Genomic DNA, 18,508 nt, shown 5'->3' with positions numbered 1-18,508 from the left:
AGAGAGAGAGAGAGAGAGAGAGAGAGAGAGAGTTGGTGCATAAGCAACTCCAAGTGTTTGCAGAAGGATCCTATTACTTTTTAGAACAATGCTTAGTTATTGCCACTCAGAGCAAAATGTGCTGACTGTTGATGGTAGCATTTAGGAAACCAGGGACCTTTGCAGGCCATGTTTATCTTCTTACCCACTGGAAGGCTGGTTTTGCTCAGGACACATAGGAGAACCCAACTGTTCTTCAGGAAGCCATGTACCTCTTAGACTGATTCTTATTACAGCATGGCTGACTGTACGATGTCCCATCGACCTCAGAGAATTCATTAGATGAGAAAGTTAAGATCATGAAAATGACTTGTAGAGTATTCTTTCCTCCATAGCAATTATGGGTAAGAGATAATGAATAGGACAGACATGGTCCTTGTTCTCAGACAAAAGAAGCAGATAATTTAATCATCTCATGAATTATCAATGATGTTATGTTGATACCTTAGAAAAGAGTGAATAGGGCATGTGAGAAAATATTTTCCTTAACAGGATGACCACCAAACATCACCAAGCTAATGGTACTCAAGGTAGAGAGAGTAAGGGATATGTCTGTGTGCCTTCTTTTGACACTCAGGATGCCGATATTGTTGCTAACATACTTAGTGCTCACGAGACATAGGCAAAAAGGAAATGCATACTTACCAACTTGAAAATCTGCATTAGGTAAATGTGTACATCAAGTTTCATGTCTAATTCCTCATTTGATTAGCATGTCTCACCTACAAGAGTGGATGGGACTGACAGGTTAGCAGGCCGCTTGACATCTCAGACAAGCTGACATTCCAGTGGGATGGCAGTTTTGGGGCAAAGGGCTGAGCTCAGGAGTACTGAAATGAAAAACAGTGCCATCGTGGTGCTGCGAGGACTTAATGGATTTTCAAATCTGCAGCAGATGTTTGGCAGACAGCAAGAGCTCAACAATTCAAATTATGACTTCAGACACAGTTCATAGATGACTCTGTGGCAGTATGGGGTAGCATCCCAGACTGGCATCAAGGGAATTCCCACCCACCTTACCTTCCTCTTTAAATTTTCATTGACTTCATTTTACTGGAGTAAGGATGCTTTACATGACTGGGCTAAGAGTCCAAAAGAAAGCAAATTTTCAATTACTTTAATTCTTTCCTCAGTTCCTCCCAGGCTATCTGAACTTGGGGAAATTAACCTCACCTCTCTGAGCCTCTAATTCTTCATTGTTCCTTTTTTTCTTTGACAATTTCATATGCATATACAATTGATTATGACCATGTTCAACCCCTCTCTCATTTTCTCTCCCATCTCCTTCCTACTCCTCATGACTCCTTTAGACTGTAAGACACTATAAGTCCTCCAAGTTATTCCTACTACTTTTTCATGTTTATTTAATCAGATGCAGAAGAAGGCCGCCTCAATGAAACCCCCTCGATTCTCATTGAAAAATATGTATATTTACATCCCCAAGATTGCAGTTGTGTCTAGTTCCTGACTCCATTCCTTCAGGCATAGGCAGGCATGGTAGCACCATTGTCTGAGGACAGTAGCTAAGGAGGTGTTCCTGGGTACTCCTCCTATTTTATAATCTTTTCCATAACCCAGGCAGAAGAAGGCTGCAGCTCCAGTGCTCCAGGCAGTGGTGAGATCAGTGTAGGTCTTCTCTGCTCCTGATTTCTCATCATTGGAGAAAATGCCACAGCCTTTAATGTGGACTCATCAGCCCTGATGTGTTCTCTGATGAGCCCAGTGGGATACTTTCAACTTTATCCCAGTTCATAGAGGAGTAGTGAGGATGAAATCTCTCAACCGTTTTCAATCTTATTGGAGAGAAAGGCTAGGAGAATGCCAACCATGCTGAGTGTCTTGTAGTCCAAAGAAACAAAGGTAGACATGCTTAGTCCCAGACAGGGGGACAAAAGATAGCATGGGCTGAAGAGAAAAATAAAAAAAAAAAAAAACAGCCATTATTTTCTGCAGGCTGGAAAATGATGTATGTTCCTAGTGGTGACCTACTACCTCGGAATTAGTCATTCGACACCGAGTTTTCTCTTGCTGCTTGAAGTGCTTCATTTTAAAAATGTTAGGACTTTTTCCCTCTCACTTAACTGCAGGAACATTAAATGCACAACTTTATCAAAGTGACATAAGATATATGTTTCTGCCAACAGCAACAGGAGAGGATTAACAATTCAAATGGGAGTGGGAAGTTGCTCTCACAAGATGAGGAGAAGGAAGTTTGATTAGGGCCCTGCAATGTTCCTCACCTGAAGCATACTATTACACATTCAACAGCCCCTGAGGTCCTAACAGAGGGAAGTTTCATTTTTAATGTTATTCCTTTTCTCAGAGGTCAGGGCTACTGGTACACATCTAGATTATATGACCATATTCAAATCATTCACAGTGTAGTGGTCACTTGCTTAACATCTGATGCCTGAACTTGGTCACAACTTACATCATTCTCCATTACGGAAACTGACATGTAATCCAGCAAAGGAGCAGGGAGCTGGTGCTGCACAGAATGTGGGGGAAAGGAACAGAGGTCTGTAAAGAGGAGGACTCCCCAAAAAGGAAGGACTTGGAGGGAACAGAATCTCTCTGTGAGTTCACTTTTGCCATGTATTAAATAGAATTCTATTGATGGGGCCTACAAGTGCTCTTCTCTAACACTTGATGAAAAAAGAAGGAGGTGTTCATATTATAATTCCACTGGAAATTTTGGGAAGGGACTTAACATTCTGGATGAATCAAAAAAGTCTTTTCTCACAAGTATTGCCAGTACTTTGTTGGGAGGCTGAGGCAGGAAAATAGCAAATTCGGGACCAGTCTGGACAACCTGGCAACTTTAAGGACAACCTGAACAACTAAGAGCAAAACTATCTCAAACTGAAACTTAATAAAAGGGTTGAAGATATGACTCCTTGGAACTTTGCCTACCATATACAAGGCCCCAAGTTAAGTCCTAGTACTATGGGGGCAGGTGAAAGAAGAAAATGATATTTAAAGAGATTCTAACTGGGCAATAATCTTAACAGTATTGAACAAGAAACAGGAATTAGTCTTTTGACTTCTTTTTTTTATGACATTTGTATGCATTAATTTGTTTTCCATTATGATGTTTTTTTGCCTACTATATTCTAAGTATCGAGGGGGCTTTGACACTGGTCTATACAAGCCTTCTAACCAATTTCATGTTTTCATCATTTCTAGAGCACCGAGATGACATCCAGGCCACCCACATCTGAGAAGACTCACAGGGAGGGTCTTAAGGAATGCATTGTAGAATAAGGAAAGAAAACCTCCCAGAAAAGTCAAGCTTGACCCAGTCAGACCATGGGCTACAGAAGAGGAGGGCAATTCTGTGTACAATGGGATGATGGCCAGCAGTAGCATCCACTTCTCAAAACCAATGGCTTGTCAACACCCTGTTGCGCAGTAGACCCCAGTTAGGTGGTCTCCAGAGGGCATCCTGTGGTTTTTCTCTCTGCATTCACTGCTTCTTTACCCCTGAAACCTCTTTCTGTGAGACCTGCATATGAGCAGTCTCTTCTGGAGTGTGTGGTTGAGCTTAGATGCCACGGTCAGTGGAAGGACCTCCTTCAGCATACTGTATGTGGAAACATATGCTTCTGCCTCTGCCTCTCACTTCATGTCATTTGTTTTATATTCTTAGTTTTCACCATTTTCTAAGAGGCTCTTCTTTGCCTGTTTGCTTGATCATCCTTCAACTCTCCTCACTTGGATGGAGACACCAGCTATCATTTCAGCATTTAGAAATAGCCTGATGTACACAGAACAGAGTAAACATATACTGAATTAAAGAATACAATCAGAGTCTTTTGGATTCCACCTTATAAACATTGCTTTAGAGGAAAATGTGTGATTCTTGCCTTAATTTGGTTTTCCTTGAGAGCAGAGCATGGTGAAAATGATGGGCTAGAAGTTTATATAAAAATGCAGTTCTGGGGCTAGGCAAGAAAGATGTCTGTGGGGGTTCAAGAAGGTGAGGAAGGGCATTCGAAGGTGCATTTTTAATTTTTCCACCACTAAAATTAGCTGGTGAGACATTGTGAGGGAGCTCCTAATGAACTGGATATATCACTAAGAAAAGGAAGGGGCACTTTGGATACCTCAGAGCTATGACCATTCTTTGTTCAAAGCTGCCCCATGGAGAACTAATGCTTCTGTGCTTTTTGACTGCACCTAAGGAGTACTCACAGGTTGTCTAAGTAATTCTGGGAAGCAGAAGATGGACATATCTGACAGAGGCGAAGCATTGTTAAGATGCTGTCTCTGAAGCTAGTTGAAGCCTACAGGGAGTTAGTAATCTAAACCATACCTAGAGGTAAGTTTAGGTCAAGAGGATTTAGATATACACAGGATACATCTAAGGATCCTTAAAACAGTGAAACGAATTGGCTTACTTAAATTTAATTTTAATCTCATCTTCACTGTTTCACTCTTACACAACTTAGGCACGAGATGTGTTTCAGGATTCTTTTCTAATTCACCTTTTGGTCACACCACTGATGATGCAGAATCACCTTTGCTGCTTTGGGTCCATCAGGACAGGAAAATGCAGGTTTCTCTTTATTGTTTACTTTGTCGAATGGCAGGCATAATTCACGAACCTGGGCACACTGTTTCTTGACAACTGTCAGGGGTACCAGGATCCACACTCAACATTTGCTAGTGGCCCTCTTAGAAGTACAGGAGCATCTCTCCCCTTTCCTATCTCTTCTCCTGGGGTTTATGAAGAATTCTGTGGATGTCTAGCATCAGAGCACAGCAATGTATTTTACAGAGGAGTTTGCAGAAAACTGCCAGCACAGGTGTAGATTGTACAATCAGGCAGAGCATGGCAAGGATGTAAGATGCAATGCATTTTGACTTTGCAGTTTGCTAAGTAAACATTTTTTTTCTGTTTTCTCTCTACATAGATACATGATAAATGGAATAACTTCTTCCACTTATTCCCATGGTGGACAATAGCATCACCATTTCTTGACAGCTAGCATCATGCTATTTCTTGTTATATGTTTATGTCAACCACGCTTCCCAAAGACATTCTCCCGAGTCTCAGATTTTTATTTTTCAGAGTAGTTTTTTTTTCTTGGTATCGCTAATTCGATTTGAAATGTCTCAACCCATTTGGGGGGTATTAGGAACATGTGAGAGGAAAACGGGATGTTTTGTGGATCTTAGAAAAGCTGTGGGTCCGAGATCCAATAAGATCCCCCAATTTCCACTTGGCAGCTATGATTCTAGCCGTTCATTCAGAAAAGGGTCTGAATTATTTGTCTGGGGATTCTCAAAGCTTACTACTAAGTATTAAGGACAGCAGTGAACTGCAGCTCCACTGGCTTCCAAGTACCATAAATAGAGCATCCAGACATTTTTGCGTATAAATCCTTTCATTCTTAACCTATATTTCCTTATATTGTCTTAAGTCTCGGTATTAGTCACCTTGAACTCTGACCTTTAAATGGATCGCTTGGATTTGCTCAGAATCTGTGTTACTTCTCATCTAAGACTTTTCTTCAGCTCTTCTTTGCCTGAGCCATTAAATCTTCATCAGCTCCCTCCATTATTGAGTCTCTGATGTAATTTCTTCTCTCTTGCCTTATTTTCATAGCTTTCATTCTTTCTTAGTTTTAGGTGTTATATATATGGTATTTTATTATCTGCTTGGGAATTAATGTTAAGTTTAGCCTTTTTTCCTATTAGCTAATGTTTAAGTAATGAAAATATTGTATTTAGTTTAGGTCAGGGTTGGTGAATCTTGGCTTAAGACACCAGGTAGAAAATATTTGGAAGTTTATAGATTTAATACTGTCTCATCTTATTTTCTTTTGTACTTCTTTAAAAGTATAGTCAGTGGTTGTGATGGTTGGTCTTATGAAAATCATATGCCCCAGTACAGGGGATGCTAGGGCCAGGAAGCAGGAGTGGGTGGGTTGAGGAGCAGGGTGGGGAGAGGGAATAGGGGACTTTAGGGATAGCATTTGAAATGTAAATGAAGAAAATACATAATAAAAAAAGAAATGAAAAAAAGTGAGAGAGAGAATGGTTCCCATAGGCTCATAGATTTGAATGCTTGGTCCACAGTTTGTGGAACTATTTGGGGAGGATTAGAGGGTGTGGCCTTGATGAATGTATGGCCTTATTGGAGGAGGTGGTATATCAGTGAGGATGGGCTCTGAGATTTCAAAAGTCCACCTAAGCCATGCACACTTAGCTCTATTTCTTTCCTCATGATTGTGGCTTCAACAGTAGCTCTCAGCTCCTGCTCCAGTGTCATGGCTACCTGCCTGCTGCCGCACTCCCTGCTATGGTAGTCACAGACTCGCTCTCTGAAACTGTAACCAAGACCCCAATTAAATGCCTTCTTTTATAAATTGCCTTGGTCATGGTGTTCTGTAAGGGCAAGTACCTAATACAGTGGTCTTAACTTGAAAGCTGCATTCTGTAGCTTTTTGATCTTCAGGTCTCTGGTTACTAGTATATTAGAGGTCATAATGCTCCCACAAAAGTCAGAACAACAAACAGATCCACTGAGAAGTTAATCTGCATTTTCAGGCTCAATTATTGTTATTTGATAATGTCCCACATCTACTTTGTGGGTGGCCATGTTTGGATGACAACAAAAGACAGTTTAATGACTGACTGTATGCAAAAACAAAATGAGGGCCAGGGTTTGAGATGACTAAGCAATTGAGTTTAAATGGGAGTCTGAGCCCGATGCCACCCATCCCTGGGCTCTTTTCCACCCTCCTCTAGGCTCTTTGAGATAGTGTAGATGCTATCACTTAGTTAGTAGCTGTTTTATGCATAGCCTCAGATGTCTCTAACAAATACAGTTCATACAATGTTGTTCCAGCCCAGTCACTCACAACACACCTAGCCCAGGATAGACTGTTCTCTTCCCACAAGGAACCGCTCATTCAGCTCAAGAGCGTTATGATCCCCTGAAGAGATTGTCAACTCAATGGGCAATTGGAATGCAAGACCTACAAGGAAACACTTAGGGTTTTGGCCTTCCCACAACTGTATACATGCTTTATCATGCTGTGACTTCATACGTTATGTCACCATTCATAATGTACTCATTAAAGTAAGTCCAGGGTCTGATGGCATGACCGATTATAGAGCAGGTGCTCGTCTTCCATAAGTTAATCTGGCATGTTTGTACCATTTGTTTGTTTGTTTTTGTTTGTTTTTGTTGTTTGTTTGGTTTTGGTGAGAAGTACAGTACTTTCAATAGCAGAGAAAGGTAGAGTAAGAGAAGGCGTGGAGTAAAGCTTGCTTTAGGTTTGTGCATGTGAACTTTAACACAGTGGGGGTGGATTTGAGGGAAAGATTTAGATTACGTCATTGGAAACCACGGGTTCATGTCGTTGAATGCATAGTCTTGTCAAGGAATACATAAGTGGCTTCCTTGGATGAACATTTCGTGGTTTTCATTCACAGATTTTACTATTTGACTGCCTAAAGAAGATGAAGAAGATTTTTTTATTGTTGTTGTTTCGAATGACAGCACCACTGTTTTTGGTGCACTCTGCTAAAGCTGATCCCTGTCACAGGCCATTTGGCTCTGTTCTGAGTCTTGCATTTTTCTGCATTCAGCTCTTTTGCTTTTTTCAATGTCTTCTGTATCCTAGATCAGTCTGCATTAGTCTTGGACCCATCCTGTTCCCCAGTGAGGGAGCACACCTCCCTGCCGTCCTCTGGGGAACTCTCCCTTTTCACTCTTTATACCTCAGCTGAGGTCAGACTTCTGTGAAGAGCCTAGCCTGATTCTGCAGGCTAGGACAGGTGCCTTCCCAAGTGCCTCATGGCCCCACTCCCACTATCGATATGTTATACTGTTCTTCTCATCTCCCTAACCTAACTGAGAGGACATATTCACTTATGAGTCTCCATGTTAATAGTTGGGCACTTACCTAGCAGATATGAATACACATTTGGTGTGTATTTAAATAACTAACATTTTCTTACATTCAGTTCCTAAGGACCCATTTTTTGCTTTCTCACTGAAGGGTGAGGAACTTTGCAGTGGGGATGAATACCTGGGCTTCACGTCATTCCAGCTTCTCTGGACTACCAACAATTTGTATTTCCAAGATTAAATGAACAACTAAATTTTGTTCCCGTTTTGTTTCCTCATTTTGTAAACCATGCTGTCTAGGGAGATTTTTAGAAAAACTCCCACATGATTTAATTTCAAATCATTTCGAATATGAAAGATGTCTGCTAAACTTTATTTTAAATAGAGTTGTTGCCACCTCTTTGGAAGGAGGATGGTCAGCATAGGCAAAGCAGGGAAGATCACATAATTTATATTTTGAATCCATTAATTTATTTTTTTAGTAAATTCTCTCTGGGGTACAGTACATCCTCAGACATTAACAGGTATCGACAATTGCACCTTCACAGGTGCTACAGTGCAGGGGGTTCGTGGCCCCAGTGCCAGACAGAGAGTTACCTCTTCACCCCCTCTAGATACATAGATGTACTTAAATTGCATCGTTCTTAGCCCCTTGAAGATAATCTGTTCATAGTTTTCTTCCTGCCATCTTCTGTAACAGCCACAATCTCTGATTAATCAAACAATAATTAGTTATCAAAGGTATTTGCCTGGATCTTTGCTACAAGCAGTAAGAAAAATACACCAATTGACTTTTTGTATATATCTTCAATGCTAATACTAGGGAATATAATCCACAATACAAAAGAAACGAGGTAAACAGTGCTATCTTTACCTTGTCCTGGAATCTTTCTAGGGGTCCTGTTGTAATGTTGTTCTCATCTCTACATTTAATTCCTCATGCTATCTCTTCTGAATTTTATTAACTGTTTAGAATTGTGCTCATCTGTACATTAAATAAAAGCAAGCCTTCCTAATTGTTTAAGAGGAATTTTTTTTTTTTTGCCACATTTAAAATTGTAACTCTACATCACCTTTGTGATCCACAACATGTACAGGACTCCGAGTCACACTTGGGAACTGTGCATTCATGATTAAGGTCTGTCCAGATGTTAAGTGTGCAGACATTTCAGATTTAATTTATCAATAAGAAACACACTAATTTAAACATTTTGGGGTCTGGTGAATTCTGGACATGCCCTTCTATTGCAGTAACCCAGTGACATTGTCCCATTTTCTAACTTCTTGCAGTCTGACTCTTTACATTTATCAGGAGGAGGAGGTAGCCTCTTCCATCATTTAAATTCAGATGATAGCAGAAACGCACATTTTTAAGAGCAGAAGCACTCTTCTTATCATGCATATGGAAATCCACTAGTCTAGCATAACCATGAAACCACCTTCTCATACAAATTGTGCTTAAATAAATGCTTACAAACATTTATAGCATTTCTGTTTTACATAACTAACAGTAGTTGGGATATATCCATTCAAGTTTGATATGAAAAATTGAACCATTTACTAGATGTATTCAACTATTCACATGACCTGATTGAGTTGTTTACAAAGTGAGTTCCACGTAAGTACCAATTTATTGGCTCAATTCATGTGAAACACGTTTTCGTGGGACTCAGAGATTATCAAGTGATGTCACTGACCTTTAGAAATGGCAGAGAGTTTGTTCGTTCATCATTCTGAATAAAATGACCTGCCGAATGCAGTGAGAAATACAAATCAGACATTTGGTTTCGATTGAGCTGTTCCAGGGGAGAACTGGCCTTGTAAAGTGAGACATAACAAGGAATTCTCTGAAATGTAACATTTTGATTTCCACTGAAACTTCTCTGTTGGAATAACCTCTCTGTGTATTCCTTCATTATCTCCGGAAATGTAAGGTTTTCCCTATGAGAGTTTGTGTGATGGGAGAGATTGTTAAGACACAGCTCCTTTGTCTAGTGGGAAAGGCAAAGTATGCAGATTATGCCAATAAGGCCAGGAGGACAGAGGTGTTCAGGGAGATGGAAATGATTCCCGTGTACAGAGCATCTGAAAGGCATTATGAAGAATTCATGAAGGTGGCATTTGAGTTGGACCTTAAAGGATGCAAGGCCATTTATGGTCTAAATATAAATACTGCCATTTCTAGAGAGTAGTCTCAGTCAGAAGAACTTTCATGAATGGAAATATAAAACACAGTAGTTCTATGTTGTGTCCTGTGCTCACAGGACAAGAGTTCTTGGTAAAAGAGGAAGCAGTTCTACATTATTTACCACCATGTGTTAAAGGAATAAAAAATGCATAAGCTGAAAAAAATTGATGGCTAAGATTTCTCCTTACCGATGTTGAATTGGTTTCCCAACTAGATCCTATCAGACAGGGTGGTCACTTTGCATTTTCCATCCTACATGGTTGCCAGGCAACTATCTCCTATGATGGAAAATGCCATTAGAGCAGCCTTTCCAAATGCCTTTTCTGCTGAGCATTAGTGCCTTGAAGAAAAAAGGAATCTACAGACAGAGAAAAGAGGACAGTGACAGAGACCAGACTCCCAGACTCCAAGACTGTTTGTTACCAATGCCTGTTTGTCTTCTAAAAGATTTTGCAAAGTCCTTTAGAAAATGTGCGCGCACACACACACAACTTTCAAATGCTTCTTTGTGAGTTTCACATCATGTACCACAATCCACTTATATCCCTGTCCTTCATATCCACCCTGTGACCTTGCAATCTCCCAAAAGAAGAAAAGAAAAAAGAAAAAAAATCAAAAGAAAATAAAGCATTAAAACATCTGGTCATTGGCAAGATACTGCTGAAGGGACCCTGATACTGTGGCCTCTTGTGAGGCTACGCCAGTGCCTGGTAAACACCGAAATGGATGATCACAGCCAGCTACTGGATGGAACACAGGGTCCCCAATGCAGGAACTAGAGAAAGTACCCAAGTACCTGAAGGGGGCTGCAACCCTGTAGGTGGAACAACAACAGGAACTAACTAGTACCCCCTGGGTTTGTGTTTCTAGCTGCATTTGTAGCAGAAGATGACCTAATCGGCCATCAGTGGGAATAGAGGCTCCTTGGTCTTCCAAACTCCATATGACCTAGCACAAGGCAAGGCCTGGGCCAAGTAGTGGGAGTGGGTGGGTAGGGGAACAGAGGTGGGGGGAGGGGTATGGGAATCTTTCGGGATAGCATTTGAAATGTAAATAAAGAAAATAATAATAATAATAATAAAAAAATCTGGTCATGGAAGCTGTTGTGTGTCATGGTGTGTCACACAGTTCATCCTTTCCCCACACATGTTTACTTATAAATGTTCATTGTAATAAGTCATCAGTCTGGTTTGATGTCCCTGGCTTCTGCTGCAGCATCACTACAGGATCCATCCAGAGACTCCTCTAGGATATCCTGTTGCTGCCCTGTGCCGTGCCTCTTTGGATCTGCAGGACCAGTCTGAAAAGGTACATATTCGACTTTAGAAATTTTGGTGATTTTAACTGCAAAAATCTTTGGAAGAAACATTTTTATTATTAATGAGACAGGAAAGTTTGTATGTATCACAATGCATAAACCTTAAGTAGAAAATTTAGTAAGTCTTGGTAATGCACATAAGACTGATCCCTATCCAAATCAAGACATATAATGTTCCCATAAAAGCCCCTATTCCTTCTTCCTTTGTTCTTACTGGCTGTAGGGAACTGCTTTTATAATCTAGATTACTTTACCTGTCCTTATATTTTATACAAGTAGAATCATATAGTTTTTTGTTTCTATTTTGAATGTATACTAATATTGTTCTGTGAATTTGTACAACATCCATTTTTAGTCTCAGGAAGCATTTCACTATATAAATACAAGCTAATTTGGCTCATCCTTCTGTTGACAAAGGTTTTGGTTTTACATATTATTTATAAGGCAGTTTTTAATTTTATTGAGAAACATTCATGACATTTTGTGAACTGTTTTCACTTAGCTCGGAGAGACACCTGTGAATGAGGCTGTTAAGTGGATGTTCAGCTCACATTCTCTTCTGTCTCTGGGATGTGTGAAAACCCAGCTTTTCTGTCCTTTCACCCCCATGTGCTGTCAGTCTCCTCAAGGTCATCCATTCCTCTCATACAGGTGATGCTTGTTGGGTAGCAAGCTGTCTGAAACCATGCCATATCCTCAGCCCTAAGCTCATCCATTCTTGAGCCTAATATATGGTTTTGGGGAATGGAGATCTGACTCTGGCAAGAAAGGTACTTGGTGAACACATAAAAAGTCATGTGTTTGGATTCTGGCACATACATCAAAGTTGGGGCTTTTATAAAATCACTGGGGCTTGCTGTCCACCAGCCTAGTTTCAGGTCATTGAAGACCCTATCTTTAGCAAATAAGATGGGAAGAGTGATAGAGCAGGACACATAATGTCATCTGTGTACATAGGTGTGGGGGTGTGTGCCCACATGTACACACACGTGCACACATATACACACACACGCACACACACACACACACACACACACACACACACACACACACATGTGACTTTCATTTTCACAGTGAGTTTTATTTTTATTCCCTTAAATGTTAGCAACATTAATCTCAATCTAAGGACATTCTACGCAGTTCTATATATTAATGGTTTATGAGAATTTATTATGTATTCTGAATTAAAACATGCAAACATACATATATGCATATATAAGTGTGCATTGTTAATGTAGCTTGTTTATGATTTTTCTATGTGAAATGTTTAGACTGACTGTCTAAGAATTTACCTTAAATGTCTCTGCTTCTTCCAAAATCACAAAGGCTCCTCTGGTCTGCTCTTGTAATATATGGCTCATTATCTGCTTCTAGAAGCTTTCCACACCTGACTGTTGTTGCAGGTCCATAGTCCATCTCAAATGAATGAATGTTTGTGTGTATGTGTGTGTGTGTGTGTGTGTGTGTGTGTGTGTGTGTGTATTATAAGTTATAGACTGATGCTCACCTCCCCCACACTTAAATTCAGCTTTTTCCCACATTACTTTTGAAGGGATTTTCCTTTCCTTACTGAAATACATTAATTCCTTTGACAAAGACCACTTGGCTATAGCTTATATCTAATTTATCCATTTGTTTTAATTATTATTATGCTAACACTAACACTATTGCTAAGGCAATTGGTTGCTCTTTACAACTTGATGCTAAAGCCTTACTGTTGAAGACAACACTTACGCCATAGAACATGGAGATGTTGCTCTGGTGCCCAACTTGAAGCTTTACCACTACTGATTTGCGTTCATGGTTCAGGAAGGTACTCTGTATGCTACCATGGAGAAAGGTAATGTCTATATCACCCACCAACCAACCCCGCAAATACACAACAACCTATCTGCAAGATATGCTGGTACAGTAGTAGGAAAAATTGTTCTATGTGTAAATGAACACCTTTTTATTGAGTTTAAAGCACAATCCATGAGCCAGAACATATTCCTAACACTGTTAAAGAGAAAACCTAATACTATTATTCTGCTAAATGAACATAGCAACAAAATGGTTACTAATGACATACTTCTGTATCCTTTTATTGGTGTTTTGCTCAACCCATGTTAGAAAAGCTACTTCTTTTTGTTTGTTTGTTTTAGTTTTTGTGTTTTATCGAGACAGCGTTTTCCCTGTATAGCTCTGGCTGTCCTGGAACTCACTTTGTAGACCAGGCTGGCCTCAAACTCAGAAATTCGCTTGCCTCTGCCTCCCAAGTATTGGGATTAAAGGCATGTGCCACCACCACCCGGCTGAAAAGCTACTTCTTGTAATAGATGGAAATTAGCACAAAGACCCACACTGTACAATGTACAGAGAGTGAGAGACTTTGGAGCGCTCAGCCCTGAATATGATATCTTTAGCAAACTCCTCCCCTCAAGGCTCAGGGGTCTACGCACAATAAAACTCAGAAAGACTGTAAAAGAGTGAGGTGATGGATGACTCTGAGAAAGCAGTGTCTTCAAGACTAAACAGGACAGATACATATACGAGTTCATGAGACTGTGGTAGCACATACAAAGTCTTCTCAAGTTCAAGGCAAGTGGGATCCTGATACTGAAAGGGAGAAGGGGACATGGGGTTCCCACCTTGGTCAAGAAGCTATTTACAATTGATACTCATTGGCAAAGGGAATGTCATTGGGCATATTGACCACATGCCAGACCAGACCCCACACCCAGAAGCAGTAGGCCAATACAAACTGAACTCTGATGCTGTGTTTTGTTGTTATTGTTATAATTGTCTGCTTCATTTTATTTTGTTTTGGCATTTTTCCTTTAATTAAAAATAGATTTTAAAGCTATATATATACATATATATATATATATATAAAAAATCAGGATATATATATATATATATATATATATATATATATATAGTTTCCTGTCCTCTGCTTTTGCCAGTTCCTTCTTACCTCCCCTCCTGGTCTACTCTCTTTCTGTCTCTCATTAGAAAACAAATGTTACCCTAAGGGAAGATGATTAGATAAAATAAAACATAATAAGATAAAACAAAAGTTAACATGCTGGAGTTGGGAAAAAGCCAAACATAAGGCAGAGAGCTCAAGATAAGACACAAGAAACAGACACCCACTCCTTCATACACTCAGGAATCTCCCCTCCCCCCCCCCCGCAAAAACATCCCACACATACTAACCATGTAAAATAAAATAAATCTTCAGAAGAAAGAACAAACATTTGTCTTCAGGTCCCCCCCCCCCCCCCCGCAAAAACAACACTAATGAAAGCCATAATATATACACAAAGGACCTGTGGGTAAGGAGTGAAAAATATATAAAATAATAAGATAAGTTTAAAACAAAACAACAACAAAAGGGGCGAGTGCTAACATGCTATTATGAGACAAAGCACCTCCGAAGATGCTATTGACTTTGTTTTCTCTTGGTCATACACTTCTGGGCCTTCTGGGTCTGCCTTTATGAGTATCTGTTTCCCCAGTGAGATGAGATGATACTGAAAATGCAATTTTCATTTGCAAATGCTTAGGTTAAGAATGAGGGCATGTGTCTGTTTCTTTTAGCTCTAAGGTAGACCCATCTGGTGTAGATCCATCAGGCACTGGGTAGGCCCATGCCTGCTGCCTTGGTCTTTGAGCTCAGGTCATATTAGATGCTGAAGATGTAGCTTTGGACAAGTCAGGCATTATTAATTTTGCATCTTAGTTATAGGAGACCGGTAATAAACATATAAACCAATAACCAAATAATAAAAATTCTTGTACTATAATGCCACAATCTGGTAAAAGTATGTAGTAGCAAAAATTCACATTAACTGTGGATGAGAACATAAGTATGAAAGACCACTGTAAGAACGGCAGTTTCTTGTAAAACTAAATATGGTCTTACCAGTTGACCCATAACCCGTGCTCTTTGATATGTAGTCATATGACTAAAAAACTATGCCTCCACAAAAGCCTAGTTATGGGTGATTTTAGCAGCTTTGTTTTTTAATTGTCAAGGTATAGGGGACATTCAGGATAGCATTTGAAATGTAAATGAAGAAAATATTTAATAAAATAAGTTTAAAAATTTTTAAAAAATAGGCAAACTTTCCTACGGGATAATTGGTGTATATAAACAGTGAAATGTTATTCAGTGGTTAAAGGAATGAATTACTAAACCATGTTGAAAACAGAGGAAACTCAAATGAATATTACAAGTGGCCCACTTGAGCAAACTACATTCTTTGTGTGTCCAAGTAGACAGCATACACTTTGGTAACAGTAAAAATATTGGTGACTGCCTTCTGCAGAGGGATGAGAGGGACACATAGGTGAAGAACAGGTTATCTGTAGAACAGGTTGTCTATAGAACTGAAGCTATTGTGCATATAGATGTGACACATTCTCACCCACAGAAGGTACACTTAGAGTGAACCACAATCTTGGCTATCGACTATGGGTGATTATATATCTGGGAGGCTTATGCCAACATAGTCACTCCTGAGATGAGGACTGTTGATACCGGTGGAAACTGTGGACATCAATGGTGCTTTCCTTTTCTATGTACTGTCTCCTCAGTTTTAATGTGAATTCCAAACGTCTCTAAACTGTGAAGTTGATTTGTGGTCTGATAAGGTTTTGTGGAAAATTATATTAAAGCGTCGTGATTCAAGTTATAAGAATGTGCAGTGTTACATAGAATGACCAAGGAACTTATTTTTTAATGAGAAATTGATTGTATAGGTACACATGTAATGAGAAAAGCTATGTGATATTTTCAGGGAAAAAAGTGTATATAGAGGACATACCTAGAGAAATGTCCAGAGGTAGAAAGAACTTGGAGTATCCTGTATGATTATTCTAGCAGATGAGGGTGGGAATGACATGACTTTATGTCCAAACTAATCTACTACATCAGAAAAATAGTTTCTAGAAGGTATGGAGGAGGATCTCTTTCCACCCCTTTGAGGTTGTAATAAGTGTTTCTCATCCAGTGCCATCTGTAGATTTTCATTTGTTTGATCAATTAGACAATAAGATGAATAGCTGTAGGCGTTCTGGGTTGCTTTGTGGAGCAGAAAGATGCTTTTATGTATAAATGTGTGGACTATTTCAACAGGAGCAGTTAGTTTATCAACATTCTGAGAGCTATGTGAACCGAAAGACAAGGAAACAAATAGTGTTCTCACTCTATTATGTTACTTGAGGTATTTTTCAAGGGAAAATCATACCATTAGAAGATGCCAAATCTTTCAGCAAGGCTGCTGGCAATCGGATCTCTCTCTTTCCTTTTGGACTGTCATTTGAATATTTTGGGAGGTTTGATAAATCATGCTTTCCAGCTGAGCAGGATTTCAAGTTCCTGTTGTTTTCTTTTTATTTCCACTCCTATTTTGAAGTGTCAGAAACTTCTGCGAATCAGCCTCACTGAGCAGCAGAAATGTGAAAGCACGGGAGACTCTCAAATGTGTCTATAAAAATGCCAGCATTGTATGGGGACATGTAGATGGCTTGTGGCCAAGTTAGTCTTTGGAAACAAGAACGTACTACAAGGGGGATTTGTGAATAGAGAACACTGCAAAAGTCTAATGCAGCACCTATAGAATCAATAAATTACCCACAATTTAAATAGAAGTCCTGTGTTTCCTATCTTGCCACAATATATTCACTCAAGTTAAACTAATTATTCATCTACAAGGAGATTGAAGAAGAGAACATTTCTGTTTCATTTCTGTTGTTGTGATGAAATACCCTGACAGAAACTAACTTAGAAGAGAATTTATTTAGCTCAGAATTTAAAGTTACAGTACAACATTTTTGCGGAAGTCAAATCAGCAACTTCAAAGAGCTGGTAACAACATCCACTAACAGACAAGAAAACATGTGTGCATGCTCACTTGCTTGCTTTCTTAAGATCAAGCCTATTCCTCCCCTCTTACATTGCTTGGGATCACCTGACTTAGTAACTGTGCTGGCAACAGTAGGCTTAATTGAATATGGTATCAATTAACGTAATCCCTGTGATGGCTATTCTTGATTGTCAACTTGAATGCTCCTGGAATGAACTAAAAACCAAGCACTTAGGAATACCTGTGAGGAAATTTTCTAAATTAAATCATTTAAGTGAGAAGACTCGTTTTTAATCTGGATCTTTTGAGGTGGGAAAAGATATCCATCATTCTGACCTTTTGAAGTGAGGCATTCGCCAGAGAAGATTGCTCAGGCGTGGGTTTAAGTAAAAAGAAAGTCTTTCTTAGCTGGCTAGTGACTATGCTGAGTACCAAGGACCCCAGCATAGCACTGAGCCCTTTTCAGGATGAGCTTTAAAGCACACACACAAAAAACATGTTCTAGGTTGATATACAGTTAATAAGAACAGTTATTCAGAAGTGGACCTACAGAAGCTAAGAAACAAGGTTAGTGCATCTTGAGAAGTTCCCAGAACTGTATGGACTTTGATGGATTAGGCCTTTGTTTTAGTTTTGGCAGGTGGTATTGTCTAAATGCTAGGTTTTACAGCCTGAATGGTACTTCCATCATGGAGTCAGTTGTGCTAAGGTATCAGGACCTACTAAGGTCTGGGGCCATGATACATCCACCACTGGTCTTAGTTAATGAGTCAAATTGTGGATTCATTCCGCTTTAAAGAGATGTAGTAGGTCCCGAGGACCATTAATTTTACTGAACTGGTACATAATTGACCATATATTTTCAGATGCAGGACCCTGCCATCAATCCCATCAGAATGAGAGTTAAAGTCCCAGTCAGTGCTGATGGCAGAGTAGTTAGCCAGGGGACCCAGAGAACAGAGACTGTCATCAGTGATCTGATGATGTTAACTTCTGGTCTTGGAGCCTGGGCATCAGGGGGAGAGGTCTTTCAAACATAATTTCATATGAATGAAGTCCTCCCTATATGGGGAAGTGGACCAAAGCAAAGCAAAGAAGGGTTATCCATGCTTTGCTGGAATCTAATGAGTGTTTTGTTAGAATGGTTTTTTCCTTTCCTTTCCTTTCCTTTCCTTTCCTTTCCTTTCCTTTCCTTTCCTTTCCTTTCCTTTCCTTTCCTTTCCTTTCCTTTCCTTTCCTTTCCTTTC

This window comes from Mus pahari, chromosome 15 (genome assembly GCF_900095145.1).
Source record: "Mus pahari chromosome 15, PAHARI_EIJ_v1.1, whole genome shotgun sequence".
Lineage (NCBI taxonomy): Eukaryota > Metazoa > Chordata > Mammalia > Rodentia > Muridae > Mus > Mus pahari.
This window is presented reverse-complemented; position numbering follows the sequence as displayed.